Source organism: Alosa pseudoharengus, unplaced genomic scaffold (genome assembly GCF_046254945.1).
Source record: "Alosa pseudoharengus isolate Yale_2024_CS ecotype anadromous, Long Island Sound unplaced genomic scaffold, YU_APseudo_1.1 YU_APseudo_1.1_scf_17, whole genome shotgun sequence".
NCBI lineage: Eukaryota > Metazoa > Chordata > Actinopteri > Clupeiformes > Clupeidae > Alosa > Alosa pseudoharengus.
In genome coordinates this window covers 20,349,634-20,376,405 of record NW_027468640.1, presented here as the reverse complement: position 1 = coordinate 20,376,405, position 26,772 = coordinate 20,349,634, and the positions used below count along the sequence as shown (strand labels likewise).

The following is a 26,772-nucleotide window of genomic DNA, read 5'->3' as shown; positions in this document are numbered from 1 at the left end:
ACCATGACCTGTCACATAAACATTGTCTATGTCCATGGCAATGACTGATATGTACGCTACGAATAAAGTTTATCAAAATAAAGGTCCAATATTAGATAAGGTAACATTTTAAATTGCCATTTTTTTTATTTTATTTTTTTAACCACAAACTCTGCGACCCACCCAGAACGGTTCCACAACCCACTTTTGGGTCCTGACCCACCAGTTAGGAAACACTGTGCTATGTTACAGTTGATTCCACTGTTGCGAAGTTTGCTTCTTGTCAGTTCAATCATCGATATTGGATGTGTACATTTTTTTACCAGATCTACTTCATAGGAGCCTCAATGTACAGAATTAATACTGTAGCCCTCTGCCAGCCAATCAGAAAATAGTATTTCTTGTCTCTTGGGGATACATTTTCAATAATATACCAGTATAAGTATAAGTATATATACTCTTTTGATCCCGTGAGGGAAATTTGGTCTCTGCATTTATCCCAATCCGTGAATTAGTGAAACACACACAGCGTACACACAGTGAGGTGAAGCACACACTAATCCCGCCGCAGTGAGCTGCCTGCATCAACAGCGGCGCTCGGGGAGCAGTGAGGGGTTAGGTGCCTTGCTCAAGGGCACTTCAGCCGTGCCTACTGGTCGGGGTTCGAACCGGCAACTCTCCGGTTACAGGTCCGAAGTGCTAACCAGTAGGCCACGGCTGCCCCTACCTTGTAGTTTCTTTTTAAAAAGTCGGTATACCATGATTATTGTGTGGATATTTTTGTATTTTCAAATTACTAATTACTTGTATTTTTGCATTCTTGTCTTGTAACATAATTTCTTAATTTCTTTAAATTATTATTATAGCTATGTCAGAAAATGAGACTGTTTTATAGAACATGTGCAAATGACGCCCTCTACTGGACAGATCTGTTCATCATCATATTTCCTTTAACAGCTGTCATAACTCTAGGGTCAGCCCTTTGTGACTCATTGCTTACATTAAAAACGCAACACTATATGTACTGGTGAACAAAGCAGTCCTCACAGACTCCTCAGTCCAAAGAAATATGAAGTGAAATTGGCATTGATAATAAGTGCCAGAGAAATATGTCATCATTCACATTTCATATTATGTGTCATGTTTTGTAAGACCTTTCATTTACATTTTCCTCAAAGTAATGTTTAGTATGTCAGATAAATCGGTCAGATTTAAACAATGTATTCTTGTCATGGCAGTGTTTGAAATAGACTTTTATCAGCACATCCACATTTATGCCCCAGTCCCATGATACCACAGTACTGGGCCTATCAATTCAGAATTACCATAATCCTAAATGCTCTGGAATACAAAAAGTATGTTTATTAAAGTGTATTTCAATGTTGATAAAGCAAACACATGCATACTATACACTGTACACGACAGAAATAGCACATAACAAACCAAAATAATATATAATAATATATCAAAATATAAAAATAAAACTTTAATATTTCTTTTTATAATTATGTATAGACGACCTCTCTGGTCACATAATGGCTACAGCTGTATGTATATGGCACTTGTAGTTGTAGTTAAGTATACAATGAAGCAGATATATTTCTAAATATAAAAATATATACAGTATTTATGTACGCCACATACAAAAAAATGGTATGGAAAACAAAGTATTACATATTTACCTCACACAACTTAACTTGAAATATGAACAGAGACAAAAACAATGTATATTATTATATAAAATGTGCAAAAACATACTGTAAATCATTATTATCACGATGAATATTACATCTCTAAAGTCATAACATCCGTCATTAAAAGAAAACAACTTCTCCTCTGACTGAATTCATACTAATAGAAATATGCAAAATTATTATACAGTAAAACTGATTCTATAAACATAACTTCAGAAAAAGTGACAGTCATACCGGTATTCATAATTCATATTCATATTCTTCATCACGCATCTGACCTCTCTGTTGGGGCACATGATCTACTTTAATGGTGTCGTAGACATCTGCAGTTCCTGAAAACAAACCATGTTTACTGATCAACAATCAAATGTACAATACAGAAAGCATGTCCAAGTTGTAGATGTGTAGGTGTAGAACGCATGTTCTAAGGTGCAAATAAAGCATTAAAAACAAGCACTAATGCCTTAAAGTGGAGGTGTTTTTTTCAAATATATCTCTATTTCTCCAGGTCACTGAGTACTGTCGGTACAAATAAAAAGAAACCAATCGGTTCTACCTCGCTCGAGTTGCTGCAGCCACTGTAACGGTCTGGCAGCTTTAACTGTGAGCTGCAGCAACTCTAGCTAGGTAGAACCAATTGTTTTCATTTTTTTCTTCGTTTTCCCCGTATCAACAGTACTCGGTGACCTTGAGAAACAGAGATCCATGTGAAAAATCGCCAGAATTCTCCATCAATACATCGGCTCCCCAGACTCCTGTCTGGAGCCAGGCCAAGACCCTTTAGATATGCATACTACAGGTCCCAGTAAGATGAATAAACCAACCTCTCTGCAGTGGCATGTATTCAGACTGATCCCCTTCTCTTGTTGTAGATTGGATCTGGCCCTGGGTTGAACTCTGATTGGTGCTCTGCTGTTGCCCACCACTAGAGGGAGACATACATATATACTATGCTAAGTAGGGTGACAGCATGGTGAAAGTACTTTTAAAGTTAGCCGAAGGTGTCAATAATCTTTTATGTGTAAATTAGGTGAACCATGTTATATAGGGTGTAGGAAACTCACAGCAAAATCCTGGAGCACTGAACACCTAGAATAGGGAAAAAAGAGCTAGTGATTGACAAAAATGAGGATGTGTGTAATCTTCTGTGGAATATTGATGATTGTATTTTTTTATCAGCATGCTATTATTCAAATTTATACTACTGACCACTGTCATCCTTAATTAACACACCTTATGTTTTTCTAGTGACAGATTGGGATTTCCCAGTCCTTGTTTTAAAGTAATATTTTTAACCTGCATCTATCTAATGACTTAATTTTACAACAATGAAGTCATTATATAATATTATAATGCGCACACTATTCATTACCTTTAAGCCTTTTGGATCGAAACAGCAGTACGAATAGAGTGGAGAGTATAAAGACCAGACCCAACCCCACTCCGATGCCTACTGCAACCATCCTAGAGGATCCCGAGGCTTAAAGACATGAAAGAACACTATTACAATAGAGATTACCACACACACACACACACACACACACACGCACACACACATCATCTTAAAAGTGTAGTTTTTTTTGTTGAGGTTGGGTTAAGGAGATTTGCATAGAGAAAAACTGAGGATGCATTTGTTTCCCTGAACTCTAAACATTGCATGAAGAGCAACATGTTTTTACCTCTTACTGCAATCCAGGTCTTTGGTGACTCTGATTGATACGACCTCTGACACCAATATGACCCCTCATGTCCCTTTGAGACGGAATGGATGGTCATCTCTCCGTCTGTCTGATTAAGTGGCGAGTCGTCTTTGTAGAAGTCTCCTCTGAAGCGTAAGGGTCTGTGGCGGTGAATGCAGCGCAGGGTCAGAGAATCTCCCTCCAGCACTAGGTGAGCAGGACTCTCCAGGATCACATCACCATCTGTGTGAACCACATGATGCATTCTTGGTAACACTTTACTTGAACACCATCTTATGCAGTATAAACTGACATTCAGAAGATGTCCCCTGTAAGTGAATCATCAGTGACACAGACAATGACAAAAATGGGCTTGATTGGAAATGCCTACCTTGCACTGTGATGTTGACAGGGTTACTCTTGTTCCCCGACTGATCCTGACACCAGTAAACCACTGTCAGATGTACGAAGGGAGGGTCGAGTGCAGGTGTTTCCTTTCATATCAGGACACTTTGATACTGTTCCTGATCTAAACTCGACCACATCCCATCCAGTAGAGTCCTCCTGCATTGTGCAGGTCAGTGAGAGAGACTCAGAGGAGAAGTGTTGATTTCTGTTGGGACTGATGACCAGAGGTGCAGGAGGGGACTGACCTGGATCAACGAAAATAGAGACACAATTGTTCAGTTTCCCATACACAGATGAAGCCTTATCCAAGACCAGTGTTTGGTTTTTAGTTTCAATTTACATTTTCAATAAATATTTTTTTCATATATATATTTTTTTCTAGGACATGGTTTAGTCCATCTCTACGGAACTGCATACAGGTGTGAGTGCTGATGCACAACCATCTCTATCACATCATGGAACAAACTTAATCACAGGTGTTATCCAAATGTATGGTTTTAAACTTTACAACACAGAGAATTGTTTTAAATACCCTTGTATATAAACAAGACTTTTTAGTGTATCCCACATAAAAGACTGCTCCTTACCAATGACCCAGAGAGGCTGAGGATTGCTGAACTCCGTGTGATAGGCTGGCTCTCCTCTCTCTGCTCTGCACACATAAACCCCTGTGTGTCTAAGAGCAGCAGGGCTGAGAGTGTAGGAGCCTCCAGCTCCTCTGATGCTGTCTGAAATTACCTTTTCACAGTGTGTGAGGACCTTACACGTACTAGAGGACATAGTACCACTGTGGGGAATCATTTTGTACCAGTGGAATCTCCAGCCTGTAGTGGAGCCTCTAACATCACAGCTCAGAGTCACAGAGTCTCCCTCAGTAAGCCAAGACTCCCTGTTGATCTTGAGATCTACTTGAGGTTTCCCTGCTTGGCAGAAGTTGAGAGCTGGTACACTATTCAAATATGTACTGCATATCATACAATACTTTGTATACATGTAATGCATATATTTTTATATTCTTAAAATTCCCCCCAAAAAACTAAGGGGTACAGTAAAAAACTGAATGGTAACATTTGTTTACCTGATACAGCTCTTATACTGAAAGATTCAATGGTGCTAACGAGAGTATTTTTATGTGTTCCTTTACATGTGTAGTTAGTTTCCCCAGATTCAACTGCAAAAGTATACTCCTGTGTAGAAATAACCAATGGGCTTGTGAGTCCATCCTTATACCAGCTGTAGTCCCAGTTGCTTTCTCCCCCACTCTGGATCTCACATCGAAGAGAGACATTTTCTCCGCTGAAAAACTCTGTCCAGTTTGATTTAATGATGACTGATGTTTTGGGTTTGTCTAATCAGAAGAAAGAATGAACACATCTTTCAAGTAATATACAAAGATGATTATGGTTATGGTTATGGTTACGCTTTTGTCCAAAGCGACATACAAATACAAAACAATATACAGTAATACTTAAATTTAACAAGAAACACATTAAGATGTTGGTCAGACTATAATAAGGGGAATAGCAATGATAAACAACAATGTCAATTCTATCAATAGCCTAATGAAATAAACAATGAAAATGAGAGAAAATAGCAATAATAAACAATAATGTCCATTCAATCAATAATATAATAACAATAACAATAGCATGGTAAGACTACATTAAGGAGAATGTCAATAATAAACAACAATGTCAAATTAATCAACAGCCTAATGAAAATAAAACAATACTATACAAAAATAAAACAATACTATACAAGATATACGAATGGATCACCCCCTCCATAATCATTAACGATAGACACATGAAAACAGTATGGCAATCATAAAATGTATTTTAACACACAACATCTGATATTACAAATGTCACCGACCTGTGACATTGACCCAGGCACCATTGCTGTACGGTGTGGAAAAAACTGGGTCTCCTCTCCCAGCTCTGCACCAGTACTGTCCTCCATCAGAGACTTTAACAGAGCTGATGCTGTAGGAGTTTCCATCAGTCTGGGCCACAGGATAAGAGGTATGTGTGTGTCTGTACCAGTAGAACACCAAACCAGAGGAAACACCCAACTCACATCTCAGAGTCACTGAGTCTCCTATGAGGAGCTGATAGCCTGGACTTAACGTGAGTTTGGGCTCTGATGCTAAATAAAGACAAGATGAATAAACTGTAAAGGTTATACTTTGTGGTTGATCAATGTCTCTCTCTATCTAACGAAACAAAGACTATTATTAGATTATTGAATATGATACATTATAGCCAAAATTGACATCAATAGCAATGAATAATTATGATTTAGGAATAACATTTGACTGGACTCACATTTTACATAGAGTGTGACACAGCTACTTTTCTCTGATAATATGGGCCTGTCTCTCCTCTCCCCCTGACACCAGTACTGGCCCCCATCAGACTCAACAGCTGCAGTGATGTTGAAAGTGTTTCCTTCAGACTCAAACACTAAATTAGGACTCCAGTCTTTGTACCACTTATATGTCCAGTCACTGAAAGACTCTATCATACACTGAAGCGTGACTGTCTCTCCAATGAACACAGCACTTTGGGGCTGTACAGACAGTGTAGCTCTAGGTAGAGCTGTCAAAATAAGACAGGAGAAATAATCACAAAAGAAAATTAAGTTGCCTTCACACTGGGTCCATATAACTGGGTCATACCAGAGTGCGATTATTGCCCCCTGGCCCTGACCCAGCTGGTCTCCATTCACATTACATTTTTGTTTGCGGACAAGGTCTACAGTAGTGTAAATGCGCCCTTATACTGTACACTCCTAAAATGAATGTGTTGTCCCTGTCTGGACACAAAGATGTGTTAAAAAACAACAAAAGTTGTGTTGTTTTCAACACATTGGTTTTAAGAGTGTATAGTTTGGCTTTGGCTAAAGACCCCTTGTTAGTTTTACCATTCCACCCTTCTGTTGATGCTTAGTTTTAGAAAGTCACTTAAAAAACAAATTACAGAAATCTGAAACAAAAACCTGTCCAAAAATAAACAATTGAAAAAATATATATGTTTATAAACATTTATTATTTTAAATGAAAAATCTCTCACAATGCAATTTCAGATCAAATGGTTCACTGTCTGATGACATGGAGCTGGTCTTCCTCCTTCCCTCACATTGGTACACAGCACGATGAAATTTTGCCGCTTCTTTGATGATTAATGTGTTCCTATCAAATTCTGACTTTCTGAGATAGTAATGCCAGCTATACCAGCTATGCCTGTCCAAGCGGTCCTCAAAAAAGTAGTCCTCAAAATAGTCTTAATTATGTACCATCTGTATGTACCACCTGTATGTCCAGATATTTTGATGCTCCATCTCACACTTCAGAATAACTGTCTCTCCAACGAAGACAGGACCATGTGGCTCTACAGTCACTAAAGGTGTGGGTATGTCTGAAAGAGACAATATTGGAGAAATATATACATACGGTACATTATACCAGAGATCTAAACACTCAAAACAGTTGATCACAAATATTTTCATTTTTTGAGATCACTCACTTAATAAAGTAATTGATAAGGCATCACTGCGCTGGGACATCTGCGGACTACTGATCCGGTGCCCCTCACATCCATACTGGTACTGACCAGGCTTATCAGGGAGAGTGACAGTGATGGTTTGATTGCTCGCAGAGGGAATAGCTGTGCCGTTATTGTACCAGGTATACCAAACCCAATCTGTGTATTTTTTTACATGACACTTTAGAGTGACTATGTCTTCAACATAGTATGGACTCTGAGGAAAAAATACTGACACTGTGGCCTTTGGTAGAACTGAAAAAAGAGAGCTTCAATGTTACATCTTTTCATCCATTCATCTAACTAATTTATCTTAATTTCTTCAAATTTGTCTGTCTAAATATTTGTCTGAATATTTATCAAATACATTTTCAACTAAAAAAGTTACCTTCAGTATGAACAGACTCCAGTTGTGTGGTTATTACTGCAACGTAAAGAAATACGAAGTGAATTATATCTATCTATAAAGCAAGAAGCGTCTGTGTGTCTGTGGCACGCATATCTCGCTGACCGTTTGTCAGACGGATTTCTTGCTATGGGCATGAGTAAGTGCAGTGCCAAATTTGATGTTGTTTGAATAAGAAATGCAAAAGATATCGTTAAATATATCGGTAAAAGAAGCACATTGGCTTTCGCCACTAGCCACTCCCCCTCCCACACACCACTGTACTGTAAACTACCAGTGAGGATAGAAGCAGGGCTTTGGCAGAACTGGTCAGTGTAGGTTACACGGGTAAAACCTTAACATGTCTGACCTCAACAATAAAGGGAACTCCGCGGATTTTGCAACAACATGCCAACACACACAGGTACTGTATGCAGTGGCTCTTCAAAATAAACGTAAAAAATGATAAAATAAACTGACTCTTCGAATAGCCCAGGCTACTTTGGACTGTCTTTAGACTTTAAATAAGCAAACGACAATTCCAACTGCAAGGTCCTAAATTGAAACGAGCGATAATGGTCCCGAATTAAAGAACGTCTCAGAATGCCACACATGCAAAGCATAACCAGCGACAAGCAACGAGTGGCAGTGTGTGATGTCACTTATGAATAGCCCAGGCTACTTTAGACTGTCTGACTTTGAATAAGCAAACGACAATTCCAACTGCAAGGTCCTAAATTGAAACGAGTGATAATGGTCCCGAATTAAAGAACGTCTCAGAATGCTACACATGCCAAGCATAACCAGCGACAAGCAACGAGTGGCAGATGTCACTTATATCTATCTATAAAGCAAGAAGCGTCTGTGTGTCTGTGGCACGCATATCTCACTGACCATTTGTCAGACTGACCTAAGATTTCTTATGTGGCTCGTGCGTGGCACAAAGGTGTGCACTCTCGATTTTGAAGATTTTTGAATGCATATTTCAAAATATACTTATTTACGTAGGACGTTTATCGCTGCACTGCACTGTTTCCAAGGGGACCAGTTTCAGGGGAGCTCCACCCCATGGATCGTGTACTGACAGTAGCTAGGTCTGACTTTGATGATAGTCAGTCGCAATTTAAAAAACGGATTACTCGGGAACCGCTTGTGGGTTAAGATGCAAGATGATTATCATGTCTGACCTCGAACAATAAAGACTCCCTGTATGCAGTTTGCTTGCATAAAATGATTTTGCAACAACACGCCAACAAACACGGGTATGTTGTGACAACTCAAAATAAAAGAATGTGCAATAAACTGACGCTTCGAATACCCCAGGCTACTTTGGACTTGAGACTTTGACTAAACAAAAGACAATTCCGACTGCAAGGTCCCAAATTGAAACGAGCAATAGGCTAATGCCACATAGCTAACGTTAGACAACAAGTTGCAGACTGAGCGACGTCACTTACTGTATCACGCCATCAAACACAAGTATGTAGTGAACCCATTCTCCCCCCCACCCTGGACCCCTTCCATTTTGCATACCGAGCCAAACGGTCCACAGAGGATGCAATCTGCTCTGCCCTCCACCTAGCCCTCACCCACCTGGAAAAAAGAGACTCATATGTGAGATTGCTGTTTATAGACTTCAGTTCTGCATTCAACACCATAATACCACAACAACTCATCTGCAAACTTGACAAACTGGGACTCACTACCTACCTCTGCAACTGGCTACTGGACTTCCTCTGTCAGAGGCCTCAAGTAGTACGTGTTGGCAACAATATCTTAAGCAGCATCACACTGAGCACGGGGGCCCCCCAAGGCTGCGTGCTCAGTCCGCTGCTCTTCACCCTGCTGACGCATGACTGCACTGCAACCTACAGCAACAACCACATAGTGAAATTTGCTGACGACACAACTCTGGTGGGTCTCATCACCAAGGGGGACGAGACTCAATACAGGATGGAAGTCGACCTTCTGACCACGTGGTGCAGGGACAACAACCTCCTGCTGAACGTCAGCAAGACCAAGGAGATTGTTGTTGACTTCCGTAGAGGTCACAGCCAACACCTGCTACTGACCATCAACGGTGCTGTGGTGGAGAGAGTGAGCAGCACCAAATTCCTGGGGGTGCACATCAGTGAAGACCTCTCCTGGACCACCAACACTGCATCACTGGCGAAGAAAGCTCAGCGCCGCCTGTACTTCCTGCGGAAACTCAGGTGAGCAAGTGCTCCACCAGCCACATTCTACCGAGGCACTATTGAGAGCATCCTCTCCAGCTGTATCGCTGTGTGGGACGGAAGCTGCACTGAATACAACAGGAAAGCCCTGCAGTGCATAGTGAACACAGCTGGAAGGATTATTGGCGCTTCACTCCCCTCCCTGAAGGACATTTACACCTCCCATCTCACCCGCAAGGCGACCACAATTGACCTCTGAAGTTCGCCTACAAAAAAGAACCAAAACGGCCATCTTTGCCCATATAAGGAGATCCGGTTCTTAATTGAAGCTGACTACCTATGGCAAGTTGCATTTAAAGTTAGCTCTGGGGTAGCAAAAATCTAAGTGTGCCGCCTTCACGTACTGGAGATCACAATAACCACTCGAAGGCAGAGGACAAAAGTGTGTTCAGGAAAACGTCTGCATTTCAGACTTTTTCATCCCCGCGAGAGTTTAGCTGTGCGATAATTCAAAATCCCCATGTTATTTTCCCATAGGAAAAATCGCCAGATACCGGATGTCAAAGATGGCAGCTTTTTTGTAGGCGAACTTCAGAGGTCTATTGTTTTTAAATAGAGGCGGTCTTGTGCGTCTCCACGTTTCACGATTGGCCAACGTCATCCCAACACCGAGAACGCGCACAGATCTGAGCTGAAAGCCTAGTTTGACAAATATATCACATAACTGCTATCGTAGTATACCCCTGAGTCAAGGCTTTGTCAAGCCTCGATATGTCTACATAGCCTAGATATGTCTAACGTGCTTCGTAGTATACCCCACAGAGTCTTGTTAAGTTATTATTCTGATTAGTGCCTTGTTCCATGTTCACCTGTGTCTCCTTGTTTTTGCCCTATCGTCTGTGTCCTTTAATTACCTTCCTGTGTATTTAAGGTCTTGTGGTTGTCTTTGCTTTGCTTCGTCATTATGGTTGTCATGTTGCCCTTGTTTCTGGAAAGTAAAATAGTTTTTGGACGTATTCTCTAGTGATGGGTAAATGAAGCCTCGAGCGCTACTCGGCACATTTCCCTAATGTGTCGAAGCTTCGAAACATGGAAGATAAGGAAAAAACAGCGACATCTGGTGGTTTGCATAAAACCCCGCAGTCACGGACTAGTGAAAAGAATGCCTACAACGTTCAACACAATGCCAAAGCTTCGAAATTTTCTCATTCATTACATTAAAAGTGTTGCAAGAAATGTGAATTTCTGTTTGTCTCAATTCAATACAATAAAATATGATTAGGCAACATAATCCCGTCACTCGTTATCACGTGAAGATTGGGCATAAAAAAAAAAAAGGTTTGGTTCCTGTTGGTTGTCAGTTGAGGCCATGGGTCGGTAGGGAATTTTTTTTTTTTTTTTTTTTTTTCCAGTGGCAGTAAGGGATAGGTAGAAAATCAATCCCTCCAGGATTTCGCGAGGTTTTTTGAGACTGTTGCGACCTAAAATGCCTGGATGGAAGTTGCGGTGATTTTAGCTGTTTCTTGTGGAGAAATTGCGGGAGGAAGTGAAAATTGCAAAAATAGTTTAAATTTAGGGCAATTAAGGTTAGTAAGACCAAAATCACACTGATAATCTTGATGCTTATTAAATAGGATAATCAAAGGTAAACAGTAAGGATTACAGAAAATCAAAGTAGGCCTACTTTATTTGTGAAAATGCTTTGACTGAGGTAATTCACAAAGCAGTATAGTAGAACTGTCCAAAAAAGACAGTCACCTAAAGAGATGGTATCATGTCATATGTTTCAATACATTCATATATTTTGTAATTCATATTAAGTTCATATCTTTTTAATAATTCATAGGCTGTGGCCTGCATAATTACTAATATCCAAGTAAGTATCTAGTAATTTCATATTGATTTAAACTATTTGACTACACTTCTGTTTAATGTCATTACATTGGTGGTGTACGTCTAATTGACTGCCTGCCCCTTTAAGGACGTGCGAGTAGCCTAATTACATTTCTGAGTGGATTGGAAGGCTTGCATCTCACTGTGTTCGGCTACGAGTGTAAATCACTTTTGCATAGTGCATTTGTGGATGCAATTGGGAATGTCTTCCATGTCATTAGTTAAAATAAATGTTAAAAAAAACAACTCGAATGAAATTATTCTTGGATCATAGAAGAGGTAAATGTCTTGCAATTTTATTAATTTCTATGATTTTGGTAGCACTACTCAAACTAAGCCCACAAGCTAGCAAACATAAGCTTGACATAAACATGACATAAGCTAAAAGGACATATCCAGGTAAACGTTTGCCAATGGGTTGCATAGCCTACTCAAATGTCAGTAAACCAAGTAGGCCTTAATTAACTTACTTTCATAGCCTAGGTAGGTTAGCAACACCAGGTTGAGAGATGCAAGTAAGCAGATCGTTAACGTTAGCCTTCTATTTATTGTCATCAAAACTGCAGAGGAACGAACACTTAGGGCAGTCTTTGGCGTCATATGCAGAAGGTGCAGAAGTAAGTGTGCCATCTGGCTCAATATTCTGCGCGAGGGACTGTTGCGGTAGGTGACATTTCACAGTGAAACTACGATGATTGGTCAAATTTGCGAAAAAGTTGCGGTGTTTGGACAAAATTGCGAGTGCCTTGGTAAGTGACGAAAACAATCGTCTTCGTGAACAGCTGTGCATAGGCTACTTTGTAACAGAGAGAATACGCTCATCCCTACATAACGCAAGGGGTAATTAATGTAATTATAGTTCGCCTTTTATTTGTGGATTTATTTAATGTAGCATAGACTATTTAGTGTTATTTCTTCCCCAAGCTCATAAAATAAATTTGGGTCGCACATAAATTGACAGGGTCGGTCGGAAACCGGAACCCAAGAAATTTTTTTTTTATGCCTTGGTGTTTCCGTGGAGGCGTGAAATCATGTTATCCCAGTCAATGATCCAATCGGGCTCCCATCCCATATGACTGTTTTAGATAATTAGTTCACTTTGCAATCAGCCTAAGCACTATAAATAAGTCACAGGTCATGTACAATGGGTACAATAGAAGGAGCAGGAAGAGTGAGAAGAGTAAAAATTAGAGGAGGCTTTAGAATAGGATGTGGAGGTGAAGAAGTGAGAGGGAGAGGATGACAAGGACAAGGAGGTGAAGTTAGAGGAAGAGGACAAGGAGGAGCAAGAGGAGGACGAGGAGGGGGAAGAGGAAGGGTAAGAAGAGAAAGAAATAGCCCTTTACAGGTAAAAAAAATCTACATGTGGGGATATTGTCATGTCAGGCCTCGCAACCCGATCACACTCGCCATGCGTATGATTCCGGACGCAAACCTGTGCACGCCAATGCGTACAGTAATGTACGCAATTGTCAATAATTCGCACATGCGCGATAGCCTGAAATAGGCTTCCTCGAGCTTGCAATGGTTTTCACAGGTAGGCTACAGTAGGCTAGCTTAAATCCGTTCATTTGCTCGTGTTTGCTATTGTTTCTGTTTCAAAATGTGTGTTTAAACTGCTACCCTATTTTAGTTGGATAACATGACCTATCACGCACATCTGTAGGATATTTAATATTTATTGGCGATAGTGTTTTGTTTTTTTAATTGGTATAAGCCAGCGTGCCTTTAATAGGCTACGAGCGAGCCTAATTTTAATAATAATAGCCTGGTAAAGCTGTAATATTTTAATTTGAGCCTTGTTAAACATCCGCGATATATTTAGTAGTTTGTTTGAGATTTGTGGACTGTTTGGAAGGTGACTGCTATAAAGTTCTCGGACATACTTTTTTTAAAAAGTGGCGAAGGTCCAGTTCAAATCGGAGAAATTTTCCATCACGTCCTATATTGATGTCATTAGTTTGCGACATAATTGTTCACTCCTCGGCTGCCGCAGCGCAGATGGATGCATAGGGATGGATGTTGTGGTCAGCCTTGGTAAATTGGTACAAAAGTATGTCTTTTTTCGTGGTCAGTTAAACTCCTGTTCTGCCTTGTTCGCTTCCAAGTTTTGCAAGTATAAGAAAACAAGGATCACGTCAATAGGCCTAGGTTTTAAGACAACAGCTGGCAGCAGTCTGCCTGCCCCGTGTCTTACCATGCCGCCGGTGATGTAAGTAAGCAATGTCCCTAATGTCAATATAACTTACTGTTCACCTTGATAGTTGGCTATTGGGTAATGTTTCCATTTTCTTTTCTAGTGTACTTTGATAAGAAAACGAAACATTTTCAATGATGGAATGGATCATTCTATACACATCGATGTTACATGCACGCAATGAAAAAGCTAATAAGCTAGCGCTGGCAATGGCAATAGGCAAACTTCATCAAAATGGACAGTTCAAAACAAACGTTGAATCTTATCATTCTCTGTTGCAGTACCTTAGAAGAGATGGATATTATAACAATATTGCATTATTACTACAATATTTTCTTCAAATAAATCAACTGGCCGATACAATACTGCACTGAGGTAGCCATCTAGTCATGAGTTTGTGGTTATAGCTGTTGAGATGCCCAGCTGTTATGGGGAAACAAAAATAACATGGCACCAAAGAATTGTCTTGTTTACAGGGCAATCCATGTATTAGTGAACACATGATGATTTCCTGTGGCCCAGTGGTCAGATAAATAAATGAATGAATTATTGAAAAAAATATTCTTCCCCTTTCAGAAAGAAGCTGTTCTGATGTGTTTTCCTTTCCACCCCAAATCCCTATCCCACATAATTTGACTAGTGGTCCTTGGTATGTCCATCTTGCATTTGCATTGAACACATTCATATTTTTTATTTTCTTTCTCTCAAAATGTATTGCTCGGCATTCTTCGGACATTCGACTCTGGCAGTGATTGTAAGTTGGAAGAGGTTAGCAATGTAAGGAAGGGTATAGTACATATGATTTAATCTGGAGTGTTCAGTAGTATATATTATTTTAACCTGAGTGTCCAGTGTTCAGAAATCAGTCTTAGAATTAATATATAAGACTACTATAGAAATACTATAGCGTCTAGAATATTATAGAGGTATTACAACATCACAGAATTATGTTATGTTCCGCTTGTGTTGTCCTGCTGTGGCTGTCTATTGTTGTTGTTGTTGTTGTTGTTCTGTGGTGTATGTGTTGTTGTGTGTGCAATTGTTGTGTGTATTTTTGGTGGGCTGATGGTTGTTGTTGACTGTTTTTGAAAAAAGAACACTAACTGTAGGCATAATTGCTCTTGGATGGGGATTTAAAGCAAGGTTCCTATTGATCTCCTTCAGATAATGTGGCCTCTTCATTTTCAACTGGGAAGAACCTGCATGGACTTGAGAATACAGAGCCAATCGGTATGTACAGTATTAGACACACACACACACTCACTCACTCACTCACTCACTCACTCACACACACGCACTCTCTCAGAGGAATCAACGCTGTTACACCTATCCTGTAGATGTCAATTAATATGAATTAAGACATGTCACACCTTCCTATTTACTATGGTACATCATATTCAGAAAATACATAGTTTTCATGGCTGCAACTGCTTTGCCTTTGTGTTGGAGCTCAAAACATCAAATGCCCCATTCATTCGCCAATATACAAAATAGAAAAAAAAAATTTTTGCAGACACAATGCTTTGCGTTACAGCTAGAGGGATGAAACTTTGCACACTCCATGTGGGTCATGTGCAGAAGGTCTGACTTGAATTTCAGTTCGTAGCTCCATGCTACCACCCAAAACTCCACCTCTGAAGTGGGAGTGGTCAACTTTTTAAAAGTTTTTCCTTCACAGTTTTTTTTTGTTAGTGTCTCAGAGATCCCACCTTTGGAGCAGTTGTCAGGGGCCTCAAGGTGGTGCCGTTCGTCTTGGTCCCATCCCTCTAGCACCTAGCGTTACCGCGCCAGAAGAGAGAAACCTTGTACGTTTCGAACAGTTTATCTCCTTCCGGGAATAATCCACCGACTCCAAACTGAGCCTGGCTTGTTTGTGATGTCCCGTTGTTCAACATATTCTGATTTCATACTTATCAGACCAACAAAAGTGAGTTTTTTTGGCTAAAAATGTAAAAATGGCTAAACGTTAGCAATTCCACTGCTTTGTTATTTTGCATAGCAACCACCATATGTACCCTAGCAACACCGAAGCAACCACCTTAATTACCCTAGCAACACCCTAGCAACCATCTTAATTACCATAGGAACCGCTTGAATAATGTCAAGCTAGCAACCACTATAGCAACCAAGATGCTTACCCTAACAACCACCATAGCAACCATGTTATTTTGCATAGCAACCACCATATCTACCCTAGCAACACCATAGCAACCATTCAAATTACCCTAGCAACAACCTAGCAACCACCATAATATGACCATAGTAACCACCATAGCAATGCCATTACTGACCTGACCAACATATGTGTGTTTTTTGGCTAAAAATTGAAAAATGGCTTAATGTTAAATAGTCAAAAAATATTTTTTTGCAGACACAATGCTTTGCGTTACAGCTAGAGGGATGAAACTTTGCACACTCCATGCGGGTCATGTGCAGAAGGTCTGAATTGAATTTCAGCCTCGTAGCTCCATGCTACCACCCAAAACTCCACCTCTGAAATGGGAGTGGTCAACTTTTTTTATTTTTTTCCTTCACAGTTTTTTTTTGGGTGTCTCAGAGATCCCACCTTTGGAGCAGTTGTCAGGGGCCTCAAGGCTGTGCCGTGCCTCTTGGTCCCATCCCTCTAGCACCTAGCGTTACCGTGCCAGAAGAGGTAAACCTTGTACGTTTCGAACCGTTTATCTCCTAACGGGAATAATCCACCGACTCCAAACTGAGCCTGGCTTGTTTGTGATGTCCCGTTGTTCAACATATTCTGATTTCATACTTATCGGACCAACATAAGTGAGTTTTTTTTTGGCTAAAAATGTAAAAATGGCTAAACGTTAGCAATTCCACTTCTTTGTTATTTTGCATAGCAACCACCATATGTACCCTAGCAACACCCAAGCAACCACCTTAATTACCCTAGCAACACCCTAGCAACCACCTTAATTACCCTAGCAACACCCTAGCAACCATCTTAATTACCCTAGCAACCACTTGAATAATGTCAAGCTAGCAACCACCATAGCAACCAACATGCTTACCCTAACAACCACCATAGCAACCATGTTATTTTGCATAGCAACCACCATATCTACCCTAGCAACACCATAGCAACCATTCAAATTACCCTAGCAACAACCTAGCAACCACCATAATATGACCATAGTAACCACCATAGCAATGCCATTACTGACCTGACCAACATATGTGTGTTTTTTGGCTAAAAATTGAAAAATGGCTTAATGTTAAAGGAACACGCCACCCAAAATCAGTAGTAATATATGTTCTTACCTTAACTTTCATGAGTTGAGTCATACCTCTCCCGCGCCGGTAAGTGCACTCAAACGCTCTGTCGCGCGGCGCGAATGTGTTAGCATGTTGCTATGCTAGCGGGCTCTGCCGTGGCCGTAGAGAGAGGAACATAGCAGTAATCAAACACCTCCACATTATTAATATTATTAACACCTAATTGTAGATCCTATCCACCACAGAGTTTAGAATCCATGCTGGATCGACCCTCAGCCTCTCCCTCTCCTCTGAGCGAGAGAGAGGCACACACACTAGAGATGCGCTGATGGGCTATTATTTCAACCATAACTGCATTGCAAAACTTATCATCCATCAGCACCAAAGTTTGTTGCATTAGATCAGTCTTTCTAGAACAGGCAAGGGCTTTCTAGCCTCACGTCAGCAGCGCTGCATCACCCATATAGGCTAGCCTACATTAAAACAACGGATGGTGGGCGGGTGCGGTTTTGAAAATTGGTCAACAAACTTTGGTGCTGATGGATGATAAGTTTTGCTATGCAGTTATGGTTGAAATAATAGCCCATCAGCGCATCTCTAGTGTGTGTGCCTCTCTCTCGCTCAGAGGGGAGGGAGAGGCTGAGGGTCGATCCAGCATGGATTCTAAACTCTGTGGTGGATAGGATCTACAAACGGTTTGAAACGTACAAGGTTTACCTCTTCTGGCACGGTAACGCTAGGTGCTAGAGGGATGGGACCAAGAGGCACGGCACAGCCTTGAGGCCCCTGACAACTGCTCCAAAGGTGGGATCTCTGAGACACCCACAAAGAAAACTGTGAAAGAAAAACATAAAAAAAGTTGACCACTCCCATTTCAGAGGTGGAGTTTTGGGTGGTAGCATGGAGCTACGAGGCTAAAATTCAAGTCAGACCTTCTGCACATGACCCACATGGAGTGTGCAAAGTTTCATCCCTCTAGCTGTAACGCAAAGCATTGTGTCTGCAAAAAAATATTTTTTTAATATTTAACATTTAGCCATTTATCATTTTTTAGCCAAAAAACACACATATGTTGGTCAGGTCAGTATTGGCGTTGCTATGGTGGTTACTATGGTCATATTATGGTGGTTGCTAGGTTGTTGCTAGGGTAATTTGAATGGTTGCTATGGTGTTGCTAGGGTAAATATGGTGGTTGCTATGCAAAATAACATGATTGCTATGGTGGTTGTTAGGGTAAGCATGTTGGTTGCTATGGTGGTTGCTAGCTTGACATTATTCAAGTGGTTGCTAGGGTAATTAAGATGGTTGCTAGGGTGTTGCTAGGGTAATTAAGGTGGTTGCTTCGGTGTTGCTAGGGTACATATGGTGGTTGCTATGCAAAATAACAAAGCAGTGAAATTGCTAACGTTTAGCCATTTTTACATTTTTAGCCAAAAAAACTCACTTATGTTGGTCCGATAAGTATGAAATCAGAATATGTTGAACAACGGGACATCACAAACAAGCCAGGCTCAGTTTGGAATTAGGTGAATTATTCCCAGAAGGAGATAAACGGTTTGAAATGTACAAGGTTTACCTCTTCTGGCACGGTAACGCTAGGTGCTAGAGGGATGGGACCAAGAGGCACGGCACAGCCTTGAGGCCCCTGACAACTGCTCCAAAGGTGGGATCTCTGAGACACCCACAAAAAAAACTGTGAAGGAAAAACATAAAAAAAGTTGACCACTCCCACTTCAGAGGTGGAGTTGTGGGTGGTAGTATGGAGCTACAAGGCTGAAATTCAAGTCAGACCTTTAGCACATGACCCACATGGAGCGTGCAAAGTTTCATCTCTCTAGCTGTAACGCAAAGCATTGTGTCTGCAAAAAAAAAATATTTTTTTAATATTTAACATTTAGCCATTTATCATTTTTTAGCCAAAAAACACACATATGTTGGTCAGGTCAGTATTGGCGTTGCTATGGTGGTTACTATGGTCATATTATGGTGGTTGCTAGGTTGTTGCTAGGGTAATTTGAATGGTTGCTATGGTGTTGCTAGGGTAGATATGGTGGTTGCTATGCAAAATAACATGGTTGCTATGGTGGTTGTTAGGGTAAGCATCTTGGTTGCTATGGTGGTTGCTAGCTTGACATTATTCAAGTGGTTGCTATGGTAATTAAGATGGTTGCTAGGGTGTTGCTAGGGTAATTAAGGTGGTTGCTTGGGTGTTGCTAGGGTACATATGGTGGTTGCTATGCAAAATAACAAAGCAGTGGAATTGCTAACGTTTAGCCATTTTTACATTTTTAGCCAAAAAAACTCACTTATGTTGGTCCGATAAGTATAAAATCAGAATATGTTGAACAACGGGACATCACAAACAAGCCAGGCTCAGTTTGGAGTCGGTGGATTATTCCCGGAAGGAGATAAACTGTTCGAAACTGTTTGAAACGTACAAGGTTTCTCTCTTCTGGCGCGGTAACGCTAGGTGCTAGAGGGATGGGACCAAGACGAACGGCACCGCCTTGAGGCCCCTGACAACTGCTCCAAAGTTTTGGGTGGTAGCATGGAGCTACGAGGCTGAAATTCAAGTCAGACCTTCTGCACACGACCCACATTGCATTGTGTCTGCAAATTTTTGTTTTTTGACTATTTAACATTTAACCATTTTTCAATTTTTTTTATAAAAACACACTGTTGGTCAGGTCAGTAATGGCGTTGCTATGGTGGTTACTATGGTCATATTATGGTGGTTGCTAAGTTGTTGCTAGGGTAATTTGAATGGTTGCTATGGTGTTGCTAGGGTAGATATGGTGGTTGCTATGCAAAATAACATGGTTGCTATGGTGGTTGTTAGGGTAAGCATGTTGGTTGCTATGGTGGTTATTAGCTTGAAGGTGGGCCATGTGTTAATGTATGTTAACTCACATGTATAAGTGACAGGCTTTCAGAAAATATATGGTTTGCATGGCTGAAACTGCTTTGCCTTTATATTGGAGCTAAAAAAAAAAAGCCTGTCACTTGTACATGTGAGTTAACATACATTAGCACATGGTCCACCTTCCTGCAAACTTTGGAGGACATAAATGTATACATGGCTCTATTTTGTATATTGGCGAATGAATGGGGCATATGATGTTTTGAGCTCCAACACAAAGGCAAAGCAGTTGCAGCCATGAAAACTATGTATTTTCTGAATATGATGTACCATAGTAAATAGGAAGGTGTGACATGTCTTAATTCATATTAATTGACATCTACAGGATAGGTGTAACAGCGTTGATTCCTCTGAGAGAGTGCGTGTGTGTGAGTGAGTGAGTGAGTGAGTGAGTGTGTGTGTGTGTGTGTGTGTCTAATACTGTACATACCGATTGGCTCTGTATTCTCAAGTCCATGCAGGTCCTTCCCAGTTGAAAATGAAGAGGCCACATTATCTGAAGGAGATCAATAGGAACCTTGCTTTAAATCCCCATCCAAGAGCAATTATGCCTACAGTTAGTGTTCTTTTTTCAAAAACAGTCAACAACAACCATCAGCCCACCAAAACAACACACAACAACAATTGCACACACAACAACACATACACCACAGAACAACAACAACAACAACAACAACAGACAGCCACAGCAGGACAACACAAGCGGAACATAACATAATTCTGTGATGTTGTAATACCTCTATAATATTCTATAGACGCTATAGTATTTCTATAGTAGTCTTATATATTAATTCTAAGACTGATTTCTGAACACTGGACACTCAGGTTAAAATAATATATACTACTGAACACTCCAGATTAAATCATATGTACTATACCCTTCCTTACATTGCTAACCTCTTCCAACTTACAATCACTGCCAGAGTCGAATGTCCGAAGAATGCCGAGCAATACATTTTGAGAAAGAAAATTAAAAATATGAATGTGTTCAATGCAAATGCAAGATGGACATACCAAGGACCACTGGTCAAATTATGTGGGATAGGGATTTGGGGTGGAAAGGAAAACACATCAGAACAGCTTCTTTCTGAAAGGGGAAGAATATTTTTTTCAATAATTCATTCATTTATTTATCTGACCACTGGGCCACAGGAAATCATCATGTGTTCACTAATACATGGATTGCCCTGTAAACAAGACAATTCTTTGGTGCAATGTTATTTTTGTTTCCCCATAACAGCTGGGCATCTCAACAGCTACAACCACAAACTCATGACTAGATGGCTACCTCAGTGCAGTATTGTATCGGCCAGTTGATTTATTTGAAGAAAATATTGTAGTAATACTGCAATATTGTTATAATATCCATCTCTTCTAAGTTACTGCAACAGAGAATTATAAGATTCAACGTTTGTTTTGAACTGTCCATTTTGATGAAGTTTGCCTATTGCCAGCGCTAGCTTATTAGCTTTTTCATTGCGTGCATGTAACATCGATGTGTATAGAATGATCCATTCCATCATTGAAAATGTATCGTTTTATTATCAAAGTACACTAGAAAAGAAAATGGAAACATTACCCAATAGCCAACTATCAACGTGAACAGTAAGTTATATTGACATTAAACGGGACATTGCTTACTTACATCACCGGCGGCATGGTAAGACACGGGGCAGGCAGACTGCTGCCAGCTGTTGTCTTAAAACCTAGGCCTATTGACGTGATCTCCTTGTTTTCTTATACTTGCAAAACTTGGAAGCGAACAAGGCAGAACAGGAGTTTAACTGACCACGAAAAAAGACATACTTTTGTACCAATTTACCAAGGCTGACCACAACATCCATCCCTATGCATCCATCTGGGCTGCGCAGCCGAGGAGTGAACAATTATGTCGCAAACTAATGACATCAATAGGACGTGATGGAAAATTTCTCCGATTTGAACTGGACTTTCGCCACTTTTTTAAAAAAGTATGTCCGAGAACTTTATAGCAGTCACCTTCCAAACAGTCCACAAATCTCAAACAAACTACTAAATATATCGCGGATGTTTAACAAGGCTCAAATTAAAATATTACAGCTTTACCAGGCTATTATTATTAAAATTAGGCTCGCTCGTAGCCTATTAAAGGCACGCTCGCTTATACCAATTAAAAAAACAAAACACTATCGCCAATAAATATTAAATATCCTACAGATGTGCGTGATAGGTCATGTTATCCAACTAAAATAGGGTAGCAGTTTAAACACACATTTTGAAACAGAAACAATAGCAAACACGAGCAAATGAACGGATTTAAGCTAGCCTACTGTAGCCTACCTGTGAAAACCATTGCAAGCTCGAGGAAGCCTATTTCAGGCTATCGCGCATGTGCGAATTATTGACAATTGCGTACATTACTGTACGCATTGGCGTGCACAGGTTTGCGTCCGGAATCATACGCATGGCGAGTGTGATCGGGTTGGGATACGGCATTCCAGAATATATTTTCCCCTTGTGCCTTGGACTAGGACATTGCATGTGATGTAGACAAAATTGAGAGACGACACAATGTAGACTGATTTTTTTTGTCTCAGTGAAATTGCTACAGTAATTTGTGCTTTGACTTGGAAAAACACACTTGTGTTCGTTTTGATGTGTGTAAATAAACACCAATACTTGACGTTTGGATCCCTGTATGTTTACAGAACTATGACAAAAGTATGACCTCAAACTGATATAGCCTACCTTGTGCACAGAGAAAGCAAAAGCCAGATGTGTTTTTTTATTCATACCATCAGTGTGTAGTTGGCACATTATGTGCTTATTATTGTGATGGCTTGTGTTTACTGTTTGATACGAAAACACCATTTTTATGAAGGTGTGAAGAGTTAAGCAAGGTGTGTTAGCTAAGAGAACAACAATGTTTTGCTGATTGGGTGAAAGGTTTTCCTATTTGTGTGTAGAGTTTTGCAAAAATAGCCGTAGTTACTGTACAAAAAATGTGCAATCAGAAAAAACTGTAATTGAATCGCAAGGCTGTTGAATGTTCAAAAACATGTAGTAAAATGAGCAGCTAGGAAAAGTTAAATGACAAACACAAAGACAACGGCAGCATTTTTATAGGCCTACCATATAATATATTATTACTTTATCAGAACAACTGAAGCATTAGTAAAATAGCAGTTTTACTTACAGATAAGTAAAGAGGTAAGAGTGATCTCCATGGTGTCCTCTTGCTAAGTGAGTCAGAGTGGTTTTCTGGTAGTTAGATGGTGGTTAGATCACACCCCTAAGAGAGGTGTTTTTAGAAAACTGCTGTTAGGTTGATGACCACTCTATGAAGAAAGATAAATTTAACATTTAGAAGATACTATTGAAAGAAATAAAACTGGCGGGATAGAAAATACTAAAGATGAGGTAAAACAAAAGGTTTGTCAGAGAGGACAAGGACAAAAGTGAAAGAGGCATACACCATTTAGCAAACTAGCTGGTGTATTTGGCAAGATATTCTACCAAGTGATTTTGTGCAAGCTTTTCACAGGGTTGCATACTGCCACAAAAGTGCATAGTTACAAGGGTGTAACATGCATTGTTACATCCCGGTCTAGGGCTTGTGGGATAACAAAAACGGGCAGACAAAACTTAATAAAATGGTGTATTTATTAATACAAAAAAAAAAAAACAGTATGGAAAAATGTCTAAACTAAGAAAAACACGGTCTACAAAGTAGGCCTCGGCGGCCCAGCGCTCACTCTTGGTCTCTCACCCCAGGGAGTGAGAGAGATGACGGCAAGTTGCTCGGGCAAGGCCCGAGGCTGGCCCTAGTGGCAGCGATGTGCGGCAGCAACGACGGTGGCAACGAACGATCCCCACAGCTAGCAAGAGAGCGAGCTCAGTGACGTCAGCCAGCCAATCTGCCTGGAAGCACACAACAGAAGTAACAAACACACATAATACACAAGACCCACAGGGTCGTAACATGCATACATAGATACATAGATGTGGCAAGATCATTCCTGTTAAGGGCTTTACAAATCAGCTAATTAAAATATCCTGTAACAAATGTGTCAAGAAGAAAGGAGTGATATTTTAGACTGGCACCACTTTAGCAAAAGTGACCCTCTGACAGCAAACCTAAAAATACAATTGATTTTTATTGACAAATGAGAATGAAATGTATTTACAGGTGGAATGTTGGATTTCTATGTTTATCTCTATAGCTAAAATTATTCATGACGTGTCCCCTTGCTGTTTCTAATGCTGGTATTGCCTACAAAGGTTTTATATGCTTTTGAGGTATGTAGTTCACTAGTTGTAGACCAAAACTCCATACAGGTTCTGTAATGATATATAATGCTGTGCTAATGTAGAACTCTAAGACACATATCACACTTGCAAGTGCAAGTGTGCTCAGCTACAATGCGGCTTTCACAATAATACCCCAGGCTCTTTCACTTCTCTTTTTCACATGCTTGGAAGGCCTGTCAGTTGTAGACAACTTTTTTTTGGCATCTCTCTTTGCTGCCAAGAACACTCATACAATGTAAAGGAAAAACATACCATTTTATATATATATATTATTATAATAATAATAATAATAATAATAAAACATACTTTACAACTATCATGGAGTCTACATCTATAAATATGAAGGTCATATAGAAGGTAAAGTCCAGAAACGTCTCCCAGTGTAATTTACTTATTCATTCAGTCCCCCATGCTCCACCACCTCAAGCTGTGTGGTGAGGATTCCGGCACATAATGGCTGCCGTGCATAATCCAAGTGGATGCTACATAGGGGTGTAATGGTACACAGAAGTCACGGTTCGGTTCATACCTCGGTTCGGACATCACGGTTCGGTACGAGTTCAGTACAGTGGAGGGAAAAGCAAAACAAAAATGCAGAAAGCATTTTTTTTTGTACATGTCTCAGGCTGTACCACCTAGTGTCATACAGTCTCTTCCCTGAGCTATCTGCAACAGCCTGAAGTGTGTAAGATGTAGGCTAAACAGTACAATAAGTACCCAGACTCCATCTGTAACTTGCAAACAAAATAAGACAATCAGCTCTAAAACTGAAAATAGGCCTACAGCATCTCTTATTTCTGAAAGTGCAAATTACATAGAAAAATGATTTTTAAAAATCCACTTAAGCAAGACCTTCAACATCTGTGTTTAGTTGTATATGGAAGGGTCTACAATTTGCCTCAATATTTTTTTTATTGTGTGTAAAGTAATAATCTAGCCTACTAACTGTGAAAATATCACACTATTTTGCCTTTTTTTTAAAAACGAAATTGCTCCTTTCATTTCATAAACAGACTACAACTAGAAGTCACGTGACTTTGCCCTTTGACGTTAACTCACCGTAGCATGGTTTGTTTATTAGCCTGGTTAGCGTTGTCACTTTATTTTACTGTCTGCACTTAACACTACCAGAACCTCATGTGAGAAGTTACAAGTTACCCCAACATAAAGGTAATTACCACGCGATTTACATAGCTTTCTGTCATTACGAAATCATTTAATTTAAGCCATAGGTTTTGGCCCTATTTGTATGTGTATCCAAAGGCTGCTGAAGCGCAGGGGAAGTTTTTTCCCCTCGTTTCAGTGATTGGTAGCCTACATCATCATCTGGGTGATGGCTTCGAATATGTGTAGCATTTTTTCCACTCACATACCCAACAACTGCTGAACAACGCCGACACACAGTTTCATCTTATCCACCACTCTTTCGTCTGTACTAACGTTACTGTAACTGAAGTTCTTAAACTTGCGATCTTAAAGAGACCAGCGGATCCTCTAACTCTTGTGGGTCTAACCTTAGTGCTGCTAATGACTGACGGACTCGACCGACGACCTGACAAAAAAAACATAGGCGCCAATCAGAGCTTCAGAGCTAAGGCGAGGCTACAGATTAGCGTTAGGTGTTGCTAAAGAACTCCCGTAACTCTCGCTACTTAACAGTAATTGCGCATGACATTAATTAATCCACACACGAGTTGTATGTATTTTTATACCGTGTATTCTCCGTGTAAATTCATGCACCGAACCGTGACGCCCGTACCGTTTCGGTTCAATACGAATACATGAACCGTTACACCCCTAATGCTACACGTTGGTAATGTGACGTTCCCCCTTCACAGTGAAGAGCTTTGAGTGTCTAGAAAAGCACTATATAAATGCAATGTTTAGCATCTGGAAGATTAGATATTAGGTCATTGCTATGGTTCATGTGCAAGTAACCAATAATCACAAAGTGGTTATGAAGTAAAGTAGCAAAGTTGTAACCCCTGAAGGCACTCACCAACATGTTAAAAGAACATAACTGCAAAAATTACATCAGCTTGAAGCTGTTCTTTTTTGGAGCCACCATCTCTGTGGAACAGGATGTGGTGACTTCACCTCAACACGCTATGTGAGCCTAAATGTGACAAGAAGCAGAATTAGCTTTGAGAAAATGGTAAACTTATGGTCTGATCTGAAAAAAGATACAACAGGCAGTAGAGTTTAATGGAATGTAACAGTTCATGTTTATGTTTCAAAATACTCCAAATACACTCTGTGTGAGAAATGTCCGAAACGGCTGTGTGGTTGAGAGTTCACTAGGGGCAATGGTGTGTCAGATAACAGCAACAATTTACTTCTTACAGTTTTTTCTGAATGCTTAAACACAACTGTG

At 40.1% G+C, this 26,772-nt stretch overlaps 1 long non-coding RNA gene and 1 pseudogene across 3 annotated transcripts; both read right to left on the bottom strand.

Moving 5' to 3' along the window:
* Positions 1-1,409: 1,409 nt before the first annotated feature.
* LOC143127391 (Fc receptor-like protein 5) lies at positions 1,410-17,314 on the bottom strand (annotated as a pseudogene).
* A 691-nt stretch (positions 17,315-18,005) lies between these two features.
* Positions 18,006-22,566, bottom strand: LOC143127395 (uncharacterized). 3 transcript variants are annotated; one of them, XR_012987595.1, is made up of 5 exons: positions 22,428-22,566; positions 21,754-21,859; positions 21,123-21,195; positions 20,539-20,604; positions 18,764-18,881 (listed from the first exon to the last, which is right to left on the bottom strand). It is a non-coding gene; the product is annotated as an uncharacterized LOC143127395 (long non-coding RNA). The 3 variants fall into 3 exon arrangements; XR_012987594.1 differs by lacking the exons at positions 18,764-18,881; positions 22,428-22,566 and adding an exon at positions 18,006-18,022 and having other exon boundaries at positions 21,754-22,421; XR_012987593.1 differs by lacking the exon at positions 22,428-22,566 and having other exon boundaries at positions 21,754-22,421.
* Positions 22,567-26,772: the final 4,206 nt, after the last annotated feature.